The sequence below is a fragment of the Panthera leo genome, chromosome B3 (genome assembly GCF_018350215.1).
Source record: "Panthera leo isolate Ple1 chromosome B3, P.leo_Ple1_pat1.1, whole genome shotgun sequence".
In the NCBI taxonomy this organism is placed as follows: domain Eukaryota; kingdom Metazoa; phylum Chordata; class Mammalia; order Carnivora; family Felidae; genus Panthera; species Panthera leo.
The window spans coordinates 62,521,998-62,534,519 of record NC_056684.1 but is presented as its reverse complement, the minus strand read 5'-3'; the positions used below and the strand labels follow the sequence as shown (position 1 = coordinate 62,534,519).

The window sequence follows — 12,522 nt, the reverse complement described above, 5'->3', positions numbered from 1 at the left end:
CATTTAGGGTCTAGATATACCGAATTTCCAAGCCAGAATGCCCTCAGCATTCAGTCAGATACAGCCCTCTCTGGGGGCCCAAGTCTAGAACAGCAAGTCCCTTGTGTAGGGAAGTGACAGGCACACGGCCCCTGCCCCTCACCCACAACAAACATACCCTCTAATTCAAAAGAAGCAGGGTGAAGGGCAAGCAGGAGTGAGCCATTCCCAATGGCCATCATGCTCCTAGGCCAGGGAACTGCTGGGGACTGCTGCTGACAGCCAGGGGAGGCCGGCTCTGTAACCAGGCCCATTCTCTGGGAGGGCAGGGCTCCTGGAAGCTCTCTTTTTCCCAGAGGTCCCCTACCGGGGAATCCTGAGGCCACAGGTTCTCAGAACTGAGCAGGTTCTGACAAGGGAATTGGAATCTATTTAAATCCTGGCTTTCCTGCCTGCTCAAGAGAACTACCCCAAAATAGTCTCAGGGCCTTGTCCAGATGGGACTGACAGGCCAAAATGCCAGATTTTAGGCCTCCAGCTGAGGCTCCCCAGGGTGTGTAGGTGGGTGCACTCAGCCCCCTGCACCTCTGAATATCCGGGAGGAGTCGGCAAGGCGGCCTCCAGATGTGCATCTGCAATGCAAAATAATGAGCTAATTGCACAGCGAGACGCTCAGCGGATAATCCAGGTCAGGCCTCTGCGCGGCCGTCCAGGGGGCCATGGGGCCACCGGCAGGTCGCAGCGGGCGCGACCGAGATCAGGACCCCGAGGCGAAGTACCGGCCGGAGCCGGGGCAGAGCAATTAGAGGAAAAAGCTAGAGAAGGGGGACGCCCCGCGGGCAGACAGGGGCTCCCGGCCGCGGCCCCGGCACCCTTCGCCGACTTTTCCCGGGCTTTGTGTTCGCCTTGTCCTACCTGAGGCCACACCCTGAAATCAAACTCGCGGCCAGGTGAAGCCGGCGCTGCACAAACAAGTAAGTGCGGCCTGTCTTCGTCGTTCTAGGCGCCGAGGTCCCTCCCGCGGAGGGCGGGCCCGGCTCCCGCGGCCGCTTCGAGCTCTCCAGGGACTTCCCGCTCCGCAGGTGGGTGCCCCGGCCACCCCGAGAGGCTGGCGACCCCTCCCCGGGCTGGGGCCGGGACGCGCGGACAGGTCTCCCCGCCCGCACGGCCCCCTTTCCCCGCGCTTTCATTCCCCAAAGTTCAGGGCTGGCCGGCGCCCTGTGCGCGCAGGAGCGGCCGTGGGGAGGGCGCCGCGCGGAGGGGCCCTGAGCGCCAGGACCGAGAGCTGGCGCAGCTGGGAGCGCGACCGACCTCCGCGTGTGCGCCGGCGCTTCCGGCCTGGCTGCCGCGGCTGCTGAGGCGCGGGGCTGGGGGATTCGCGTCCCGGAGGGCACCCCACTCCCGCCCAGGAGGTGGAGCCGGTGACCGCGCCGGCTCGGAGCGCGGTGGGAACAGGGGCCTGACGCGGTGCTGCAACCACTGCCCCTCCTCCCCGTGCTCTGCGTGGGGAGCCCGCCACCTCCCCTTGTACCTGAGATGGTGGCTCGGTCGGGAGGCAGGCCTGGGGCGGTTCCGAATTCTGGCCAGTCGCAACATCCGTGGAGACATGTACTACATATTTCACGATGAATTTCTGATCTGTTTCCACCCAGGCCTCGGACTGCGGGCCAGGGAGGGTCCTCAGTCTTCCCTCTCCTCGGTGCCTGAGAGCTCTGCCCACTGAAGGGTGAGGAGTCAGGAGGAAGAGCAGGGGAGGAAGGCAGCCAGGAGGTGAGTGAGGAACCTTCAGCCCTGGTAGGGTGTCCGGCAGCCTTCTCAAGACCTCCTTGAGAGACAGGCTGGAAGGGTCAGTGGGCAGGCAGGTGTCCCCCCTGGGATGGCCCATTCTTGGTACTGTCAGGCAGGGGCAGTGGCCCTTTCTAGGTGCCATTTCTCAGTCCTTAATGAATGTGCATTGCTACTTACACCAGCCCAGCCCACATGCCCCACCTGCCCCTGACCCAGCCTCTGCTGTCACCTGGTGTGATGCCTGTCTGGGGCAAGTCAGTGTCACCACTGTGAGCTTGGGAAAGAGGCTCCCAAACAGGAAGGGCAGTAGCAGGCCCCATGTCTGTGCTGAGCAGGCCAGGAGGCAGCTCCAGGCAGAGGTCCTGTTTGGCCAATCCCAGCCGCTAGCTCATTCCCCAGATCTCCAACCTGCTAAAATCCATCCAGCTTCTCTCACAATGCGTGAGTGGCACCCTATCTGGGATGTAGACGCTGCTAGGAACACCAAGGGCTAAGACATAAAGAGCTTCCGGGGTGTGGGCTGTGTTTTCTGTGTCTTGCCCTATTCTGGTGTGTTTTTTGGCTCCCCTGACTTGTTTTTCTAGGTAGGGGAAGAGAGGGAGGTCAGGTCTATGTCTGCCCTCGGGTCTTTTGGAACTGAGCAGCATATACTATCATACTGCAAGTTCTCCTCAGGCCATACATAGGACAGTAGCTGAGAACACATTTGGAACCAGAAAGAGCTGGGTTCGAATTCTGGCTTGGCCTTTTATTCCCTAAGCAAGTTGTTTTACTTCTCTCTAAACTTTATATGAAACAGAGCAGTCGTGCCTTCCTCATAAGAAGTTGTGAGAAGCCACAGTGATAAAGAATAAATGTAGACCACCCCCAGCAGTGAGCCACCTCCCAGCCTCCAGTATTACTTTGGAAATGTTAAACTACCTGAACCCTCCCCTCCTGGAGAATTTGGAGAACGGTCTGGTTCTGTGTCAGGAGCTTGTGAAGGGCTTAGAGCAAGCCATGAGAGTAAAGTAAAAGTAGATGGTCCATACAGGGCAGGTAGTGAGGTGGCCTAGGGAAGGGGCCATTTCTGGAAGAGGGTCCAGCTTTGGAGACAGAGATAGCAGTATGTTCTGTACATGTCACAGGTACTCACATGTCCATGGGTGCCCCTGGACACACTGTTGACACAGGGCTGCCTAGGACAGACGGGGCCTCTGCCCTCAGCGGCTGTGTGATCTGGGGCAGGTCATTTGACTTTTCTGGGCACCAAGCATGTTAGAAGAGCTTGGAGTCAGAGACATGGGGTTTGAATACCAGCTCTGCCACTTACCATCTCGGACAGTCTTACTCTCTGAGCCTCAGTTTCTTCACCTGTAAAACAAAGCTCATAATATCTACCCTGTAGGTCATGACCATTAAATGCACTAATAAAAAGCACCTAGAACAGGGTCTGACACGTGCTAGGCACTTTACACCTGCACGTGTGTAGTATATTCCAGAAAGCTTTCTGCCTTCCTCTCCCAGCCACCTTCCATCTTTAAGATGCACCCAGTAAAGCAGGTGTGAGCCATCTCACAGTAATGTGAGTGTAAAATGAAGAGAACAAGACAGAGACATAGAAAGTTAAGGGCTGTAAAACATAAGTCTTTTTGTGTGATTAGGGGCCTTAATCCTGTGACTAGGGGACTCTAGAGGTTCTTCTGGCTAGGCCCCAAGGACTCTGTGATGAGGGCTCAGGCCCCTGCATGTGGAGGCTGCTGAGAAGCTGGAATACTGATAGAGATGCCTGGCCTGCAGCCCTCCCCGGAAGGCCATTCTTCACTCTTCCCTTGGAGATAACCCCATGCCCAGGAAAGCCCAGTGCTGTGGATTCTAAGTACACTGAACATAGGTCAGAGGGCTGCTCTGGCTTGAGCCGCTGCTGGACTGCAACAGAGATGCTGGCCCCCGAGGCGGGCCTGAGTCAATATTGACCTTCCTGGCTGGCCAGCCTGGCTCTTCGGCCTCTCATTCAGTTGGAGTATTGACACAAGAGGTTGAATGAGATTTATTATCATATTCTTTTCAAGAACAGCTCCTGTATCTCTCCCCTGGGGATTCACTGGGACCTGTAGTGTGGGAATGGTGACAAGAGCAGGGAGTCCAGACATTTTGGCTTGTGTGCATAGTGCCCTCTGCCCTGCATTCTCAGCTTCTCTCTGGGTCTGTCCAGTGGGACAGCAAAACCTCAGGGGACTGCTCAGCATCCTGGGGACACTGTGCTTCGAGCAGTGGTGGTTAGGGGCACAGCCTGGGTCTAGGGCCCACCCATCCTGCAGGTGACAGCTGGGCAGAAGTACAAATGGAATTCTTTCCAGCCCCTTCCCCCTAGTGAAACTTCGGGGGGCCAGGAAATGGTGCTGGGATGCCACCTCTCCTGACTCACATTATGTGACGAGGGGCAGATGGCAGGCCCAGACCCCTTCTAGAGGCTGAGGGAGGATAGAGATCAGCTTCATAGAAAGGATGAGCAGCAAGGGGACAGAAGGACAGAGGGCAGGGGCCTCGGGAAGGAGGAAGAGCCCCCATCACCGAATGTATTCAAACAGGGCACAAGAGCAGGTACAGACACCTCCCTGTCAGGAATGCCGAGTGACTGAAAGTTGGCCAGGGATGGAGGGGAGGCCAGACTCCTCGAGAAAGTCCCACAGCACGTGCATCACCATCTCTTCTGTTGCGCAGTGAAGATCAGGGTGGGTAGCCTGATGTGTAGCCACATCTCTTCGGAAAAGCAAGCCACACTGCATGAGACTGAGCATCTTGTTTTATTCACCATGGTCCCTAGAACCCGGAGCAGAGTCAATGCACAGTAAATGAATTTATTGAATCAATGAATGAATAACATAATTTTATATCTAAATGAACTCCAGAAGGTAAGTTTTGAGAAAAATATTCCTGGCCAGTAAGAATCCTTCAGTGAAAGGCTGGCTTCTGTCCATGGTCTTCTCAATCAGGGGGCCAGTGAGGCCTGTCATTCTTCACAGAAAGACGTGTGGGATGACAGTTCCCAAAGAGTGTTATAAAGAGGGCGGACAACCCATTGACAAATCTCTGGGTGGAAGGGCCCAGCCCTGGGGGTGACACGGTCCTTTGAAGGGCAGTCTGTGACTGGATGGTGACAGTAGTGGGGGTACCTTTCTAAGTGCTGTAGAATGCAGGGGGCTTACCTCTATGTCGGCACCATGATTCTACAATAGTTCCTTTCCCAAGGCCTCATGAATGGGCCTGAGAATGACACAGGGTGTTGTGCTCCTGCCTGCAGCAGTGTTCACATCAGGTCGGATAGACACAAGTCTCCCCTTCTTTGCTGCTCTCCTTGGGCAAATGACTTAATCTCCGTAACATGGGTTTCCTCATCTGCATAATGGGTACAGTAATAGTCCTGCCTTATATAAAGGCTTGTGGTAAGGAGATCCTGTCTGTGACATGATCAGCCCTGAGCCTGGTGCTTACAGTCCGCACTCCCTGAGTGATGACTGACTGAGTGGGTATTTACTAAAAATACCTAAAATTGCTCCTTGAGTTGCAGCAGGTACTGTTTCTCTCCTCACCGTACCTGGAGTAGTGAGCTGGCAGAGGTGAATGAGTCCACTCCCTGGTCACCACCAGAAATGCTACAGCCTAAGAAGGAGGAGAGCAGGCCAAGGTCACATGAAGGAACTTAGGAACCCCACGCTCTGGGGCCACGCCCAGCCGGCACTCAGCTCTGATAAGCAGACACTGAGCCTCCCTCAGCGGAAGCCCACGTGTCTCTCCACTCTGGCTCACTAGCACTTGGAGTGGGGCCCAGAGTGCAGCTGCCTTCTCATTTCCCCGTTGCCCATGAAGGGGAATCCCACCAGCCTCATTCCTTTTAAAAAAAAATTTTAATGTTTATTATTTTTGAGGGAGACAGAGAGAGAGAGAGACAGAGCGTGAGCGGGGGAGGGGGAGAAAGAGAGGAGGCACAGAATCCGAGGCAGGCTCCAGGCTCTGAGCTGTCAGCCCAATGCAGGGCTCGAACCCACAAGCCGTGAGATCATGATCTGAGCTGAAGTCGGACACTTAACCGACTAAGCCACCCAGGCGCCTCTCCACCCGCCTTATTCCTAAGAATTTACCAATATCTCAGGACTGACAACACCCAGCCAAATCCTGCCCCCTTCAGAGTCACTGCAAACTCCTTTGGACTCACTTTCTGGAAGCCACCTTCCAAGTCTGCTGCCCATTTTTGTGGATTCCTTCAGTAGGCTACAAGTCCTTCCCTTGAGAGGGATTTGATGTGTGGAAACAGCCAAAACCCACTCAAAGCTGGCTGCAGAAGGTGACTGTGTTGGACACACCCTCACCACTAGCGAAACAGCTCGGTGGGCCTGGCCCTCCCCGCTGGCAGATGGATGTCTTAGAGAAGCAGTTTGTGAGGGTCACCCACCCACTGCAGCTGTCCTGCTTGTCCCCACTGTGGACTCTAGACCAGCCTAGCCACAGTGCCTGGCTCTGGGGGTCCACCACCCAAACCCCTTCTAGTCATGGAACAGTAGCATCAGCCACAAAGCTCTGCCCAGCACTCCTTGAGCCGAGCCTGCAGGTTGCCTAGCTTTAGGCTGAGACCCTGTGCTGGAAAGAATACACTCCTGCTGCTTCTGTAGCTCTTCTCATGTATGCCAGGCCCTGATATACCAGCCATCACCATGAGCTCTTTGGAGCGTTTTACCCACCCCTTGTAGGGCAAAACCAAAACTTGGTTCCAAATGAAGTAAGGGTCAGCCTGCAAGTCAGGACGGCCCTAATCCCCTCTGGCTTCTGACTCACAGATCAGCCCAGGATAAAAAAACCTAGCAATCTTGATGGAGGGAGCTGGCCCTGGCTGCCCCACTTCTCCATACTCCCATGAGTTTACTCGGGCTGCTCGACCCCATGCCTATTCATAGACACCCCCAGGAAAGAGACTAAAACAGCCCAACTCCCTTAGGTCAGGCATGGTGGACAGAGCAGGGGCTTTGGAACCAAATGTAGGTTCAGACCCCAACTCAGTTATTTCCTGATTTTATCCCGTTGGGCAAGTTATGTAGCCTCTCTAGAGTTATGTAGCCTCATCTAGAGTTGTGGGTAATAATGATAATTCCTACCTCCCTCCGGTTGTAGTGAGAATTAAGTGAATTGATCCTTGGAAAGAGCCTAGCACATTTCCTTTCTGGCTCCTGCTCCTCTGACAGAACAGTCATACCATACCTGTCAGTGACGCTGGGCCTGTGGCTCCCTGAACTCTCCCACCAGCTCCACCCTCGGGTTTACTGGGTGTGGCAGCATTTCCTCCAGAAAGCCTCTGCCAGGAACTGACAGGCTTCCCATCTGCCAGAGTCTGGCTGGAGGAAACAGCCTCAGCAGGAGCTGTGCCTGGAGAGCTTCCTTCTCAAACTGGTTTGGGCAGGGTTCTTTGCTCCTGGTGCTGGGCATCCCCCTCTGGTCCAGTCAGGGGCCAGCCAGCCAGCAGGTGATGTCTGCAGACATTCAGAAAAGGAGAGTTCCAGGGGTGCCTGGGTAGCTCAGTTAGTTAAGCATCCAACTCTTAATTTTGGCTCAGGTCATGATCTCACCGTTCATGGGTTTGAGCCCCTCATCAGACTCTGCGCTGACAGTGGGGAACCTGCTTGGGATTCTCTGTCTCCTTTTCTCTCTGCCCCTCCCCAGCTCATGCACGCATGCACTCGCTTGCGTGCTCGCTCTCTCTCTCTCTCTCTCTCTCTCTCTCTTAAAAATAAATAAATAAACGTTTAAAAAAGAAGGAGAAGAAGAGGAAAGTTCAAAGCATTCCTCAATCACAAGGATGGATCCCAGCCTAGAAAAGAACCCTCAGCCTCTCCCTCCCCTGTATGGGGATGAGGTGTCAGACAGGAGGCGCTGGGTCAGCGAAGGCCACCCTGAGCCTGAGCTGGTGCTCTGCTTCTGCCCAGTTGCCCTTCAGAGTGTCAGGTCCAGGGGGTTTCCATTGGGTTAGGCAGGAGGAAAGGCAGGGGCTGGCTCTCAGAGGAAGAATCCTCCTCCTCCCTTGTTCCCCCTCCCTCCTCAGGAGTATCTTCTTTGAGGAAAGCCCCTCTGCTGGGTGAATGGAGTGTGGATGCACAGAGGTGGAGATACTGGGATGGCAACTTTAAAGGCTGGCATGGGCTGATTTACCACTGCGGCCTCATGGTTGAGGCAGCAACCACCTTCCTTCAGCCCCTGGGCCCTTGGTCTTGGGTCAGAAGGTAGGAAACTGGGGTAGTAAATGGAGATCTAGAAATGGCCAGTCGAGGCCCCTGTCTGGGCAGGTGATGTGCTCCAATGACACAGGCCCTGCGGAGAGATGCAGGATGTCTTTGTCTCAGGTGTTTCCACACCCAGTGACCTGGCAACATTGGACACTTGAGTGGATGAGTACGTCTCTTAGAAACTCAGTTCTCATGATCACTCTTTAAACATGTTTTGTTTTCTTTAGAAGGAGATCTCGGAAAGGATCCCCTACTCCTAACCTTTGCCATCAAGAATTAGGCTTTGGACAAAGGAAACCTTGGTAGTTCCGTTTGTCTCTGGGACCCATGGGTGTGAAGGTTTTGGCCCCAGCAGACCAGCGGCTTCAGGAGAGCCCACCAAACTTGGGACCCATGCAGTCACCCACACTGGACCTGGGGCAGGCAATGGCCTGTCTGTGGGTTTCCCCTTCTCCCATCCCCCCATCACCGCCTCCAGCTTATTATTTTACCTTTCACATCTAGATCTGATTCATTTCAGGATATGACATGAATTAATTTTTTTTTCCATATGGATATCTAATTGCTACAGCTACGTTTATTGAAAAGATCATCTGTTCTCTACCATATTGCAATGTCACCTTTGTCATAAATTAAGTGACCTTATATGACTGGATCTATTTCTGGATTCTCTCTTCTGTTCCATTGGGCTATTTGTCAATCCTTGTGCCAGTTCCACACTATATCAATTTTTGTACTATTATAATAAATCCTTGATATATAGTAGGGTAATCCTTCAACCTTGTTCTTCAAGATTATCTTTAGTATTCCTGATTCTTTGTTTCTCTGTACATTGTTGTTGTTTTTTTTAATTGGCTTTTTTTTAGAGTTTATTTCTTTTGAGAGAGAGAGAGCATGAGAAGGAGAGGGGCAGAGAAAGGAGAGAGAATCCCAAGCAGGCTCCACACTGTCAGCACAGAGCCTGACGGCTCGAACTCACAAACCGTGAGATCATGACCTGAGCTGAAATCAAGAGTCGGACTCCCAAATGACTGAGCCACCCAGGTGCCCCAAAGCCTGTTTTTCTCCTTGTGTTTGTTTGTTTGTTTGTTTGTTTGTTTGTTTGTTTTTAGAGAGAGAGAGAGACTGTGTGAGTTGGGGAGGGGGAAAGTGGTAGGGGGAGAGAGAGAGAGACTGTGAGAGAGAGAGAGAGAAAGAGAGAATCTTAAGCAGGCTCCATGCTCAGTACAGAGCTGGACACAGGGCTCAATCCCAGGATGCTGGATCATGACCTGAGTCAAAATCAAGAGTTGGACGCTCAACTGACTAAGCCACCCAGATGCCCCCTTATGTTTCCTTGTACATTTTGTAATCAGTTTGTCAATTTCGACCAAAAGAAATATGTTGGGATGTTGACTGTGATTGAAACAAATTTGTAAGTTAATTCAGAAATAATTGGTATCTTTGTATCAATGAGTCTTCCAATCTGTGAACATTCTTTAATATCTTTAATAATGTTTTATACTTCTCAATGTAGGGACCTTGCACATATTTGATTAGACTTATTCCTAGGTATTTGACATTTTTAATGTAAAATGGTAAATGGTATCTGAGGGATTGTTTCCATGGTAACGCTTCTGATAGCAAATGACAAGGCTTTTTTTTCCCCTCCTGAGGCCATTTCTCCAACTTTTGGACACCAACTGGGTATTCAACAATTCAATTCAATTCTGACACTACCTGGAATCCGCACAGACCCCACAGGCTCAGTCCCACAAACCCCCCCGCCCCTCCCCCCACACACACTGCAGATGCCAGTTGTGAGTCTTGGGCCACAGGTCAGGCTTGACCAACTGGCTATAGTTGAGTGTTCCCATGAGCCCCTTCTCAGGTTCTATAATTTACTAAAATGGCTCATGGAACTCAGGGAGGCACTTTACTTACTATTACTCATTCTTATAAAAGATAAAACCCTTGGGCGCCTGGGTGGCTCAGTCAGTTAGGTATCTGACTTCACCTCAGATCATGATCTCCCTGTCACGTGTTCGAGCCCCATGTCGGGGTCTCTGCTGACAGCTCAGAGCCTGGAGCCTGCTTTGGATTCTGTGTTTCCCCTCTGCCCCTCCCCTGCTTGCACTCTCTCTCTCTCTTAAAAACAAATAAACATTAAAAAAAATTTTTTTTAACTTAAAAAAGATACAACCCAGGCACAGCCAAAGGAAAGAGATACATGGGGCCAGGTATGGGGCAGGACCGAGCTTCTTCCACGCCATCTTGGTGCTTCACCCTCCCAGAACCTTGACAGGTGCGCCAACACGGAAGCTCCCTGCTTCCTGTCATTTAAGGGTTTTTATGGAGGCCTCACTGCACAGGTATGCTTGATCAAATCATTGGCCATTGATGAGTAACTCAATCTCCAGCCCCTCTCCTTCCCCAGAGGTGAGGCAGGGCTGAAAGATTCTTTCCATTTGGGATTCCAAGGGTTTGGGGAGTTGTGTGCCAGGAACAGGAAACTAAAATCAAATATCTATTTCCCATTGTACCCCAGAATCTTTAAAATTTTATTTCCAGGGCACCTGGATAGCTCAGTCAGTTAAGCATCTGACTTGGGCTCACTGTTGGCTCTGCTGTCAGTGCCGAGCCCGCTTCAGATGCTCTGTCCCCCTCTCTCTGTGCCCCTCCCCTGCTTGCACTATCTCTCAAAAATAAACATTAAAAAAAAATTTTTTTTATATGTACATGGAGCTGACCCCATGTACACATTTAAAATTTTATTTTCTATTTGTTTGTTGTTGGTATGAAGAAATACAACTGATTTTTTTATATTGACCTTAAATTCACCTAATTCCAACAGTTTGTATGTAGTCCTTTCTCGATTTTCTATGTAAACAAATCATGTTGTCCCAGATAGTGTTAGTCTCACCACACTTGGGATGAGTCTTAACAGCCTCTCTTTAGGTGGGGGTTTCCCACTAGCTCAGTGATTGGCTTTGATTATTTTATTTTATTTGGACATGATGGCCTGATTACAACAGCCATTTTCTTTCTTTCTTTTTTTAACTGTTTATTTTATTTTTGAGACAAAGAGAGGGGAGGGGCAAACAGAGGTGGGGTGGGGGGACAGAGGATCTGAAGAGGGCTCTGTGCTGACAGCAGTGAGCCTGATGTAGGGCTCAAACTCATGAACTGTGAGATCATGACCTGAGCTGAAGTTGGATGTGTAACCGACTGAGCCACCCAGGTGCCCCTGGCTCTGATTTCTGACTCTCTTCCCCCCTCCTCTAAATCCCGAGTTCAGTTCATTGCTTCCAGCTGCTCCCCACACCCACCACCACAACTCTGGGTCCTAGGACTCTGTGGTGTCCTTTTTCCTCCAGCCTTTCCTGCTGCCCCTGGGAAAAATTTGTTCCCAGGAGGGGACCCAGGAGGGGATACTAGAGCCATTTACTATTTGCTAAAGATGCTGTCCTTGTGCATTCCTACAGAATGCACTCAGGTGGGGCTGCGGAACTGGGGAGAGGGATGTTCTGGGGATAAAAGTATTAGCTGGCTCTTCTTCAGTCCTAGGGTGCATCCCTACATCTGCATTTAAGTTCACATAGTGAGACAGGAAGGTGGAACCATCAGTGAAGCTAATCTAGGGACAAAGGGTCTGTCTGTGAGGCTGTAAGGACAGAACTGTTGAATAAAGACTCTGGGGGCCAAAGGCTGAGGGGCAAGAGGATGTTTTACCAAACCTCAAAGTGTCTATATAATGGAGAGGTGATGAGGTGCCCAGACCCTCAAAATTAGGTGTGGTCCTTTGACCAATGAATCTGTGAAGAAAGATATTGGACATCTTTTCCAGATTTGTATCTGCTCATATCCCAGTATCTGCAGGGCCCTGAGTTCAGAGACAGAGATTCACAGAGAGGTAACATGGCAAAAGAAGTAGCCCCTGTTCACTGGGATGTCTGGTCACTTAAGCCTCCCGAAGCCCCCCCCCCCCCCCCCCCCCCCCCCCCCCGTGAGGCAGCCTTTATTAACCCTGTTTTGTAAACGAAGAGCCCTGGGACACAAATCATTTGGATAGCTTGCTCAAAGCCTCCTCAAATTAGTGGGAGACTCCCTACAATTCACCTGCAACTCAACAGGTCTATTTCATTCCAAAGGCCTTGGTCCTTGGGGGTCCTGCACATGTGGCTTTGTCTAGAGGGAGTATTAGGTAAGCTCCCAACATTAAGATCCCATAAGTTGCTGACACTCCAAGAGGTGTGACATAGATTAACTCACATGTGGTGAGTTCCTCGTGGGAAAGCTGTGGCTATTCAAGCCTCCTTGCCTTTCTGAGTGGGTGCCAGCTGCCTCCCAGATCCGTGACCTCCTCCAGAGCCTGCTAAAGTGACTAGGAAAGTGCTATTTCCGGAACAGGAGCCGAAAGAGAATGCCACGGCTCTGTATCCCAAATCTTTGGGGGGAGGGGTTGTTTGTTTTATATACAAGAACTTATGTTTACTGCTAACAAAAACAAAACCAAACAATACCA

The 12,522-nt window shown here is 51.7% G+C and overlaps 1 protein-coding gene across 2 annotated transcripts in view; it reads left to right on the top strand.

Moving 5' to 3' along the window:
* The window catches only part of PAK6 (p21 (RAC1) activated kinase 6), a 35,480-nt gene that overhangs the window by 9,532 nt on the left and 13,426 nt on the right, over window positions 1-12,522 (top strand). Inside the window, exons 1-2 of one of the 2 annotated variants that reach the window (XM_042942435.1) lie at window positions 1,026-1,061; window positions 1,632-1,749. The gene's annotated coding sequence lies outside the window, so the exon portion shown is untranslated. Of the gene's footprint in view, window positions 1-1,025; window positions 1,062-1,631; window positions 1,750-12,522 lie in introns of those variants that run through there. The other variant, XM_042942436.1, reaches the window with a different exon arrangement.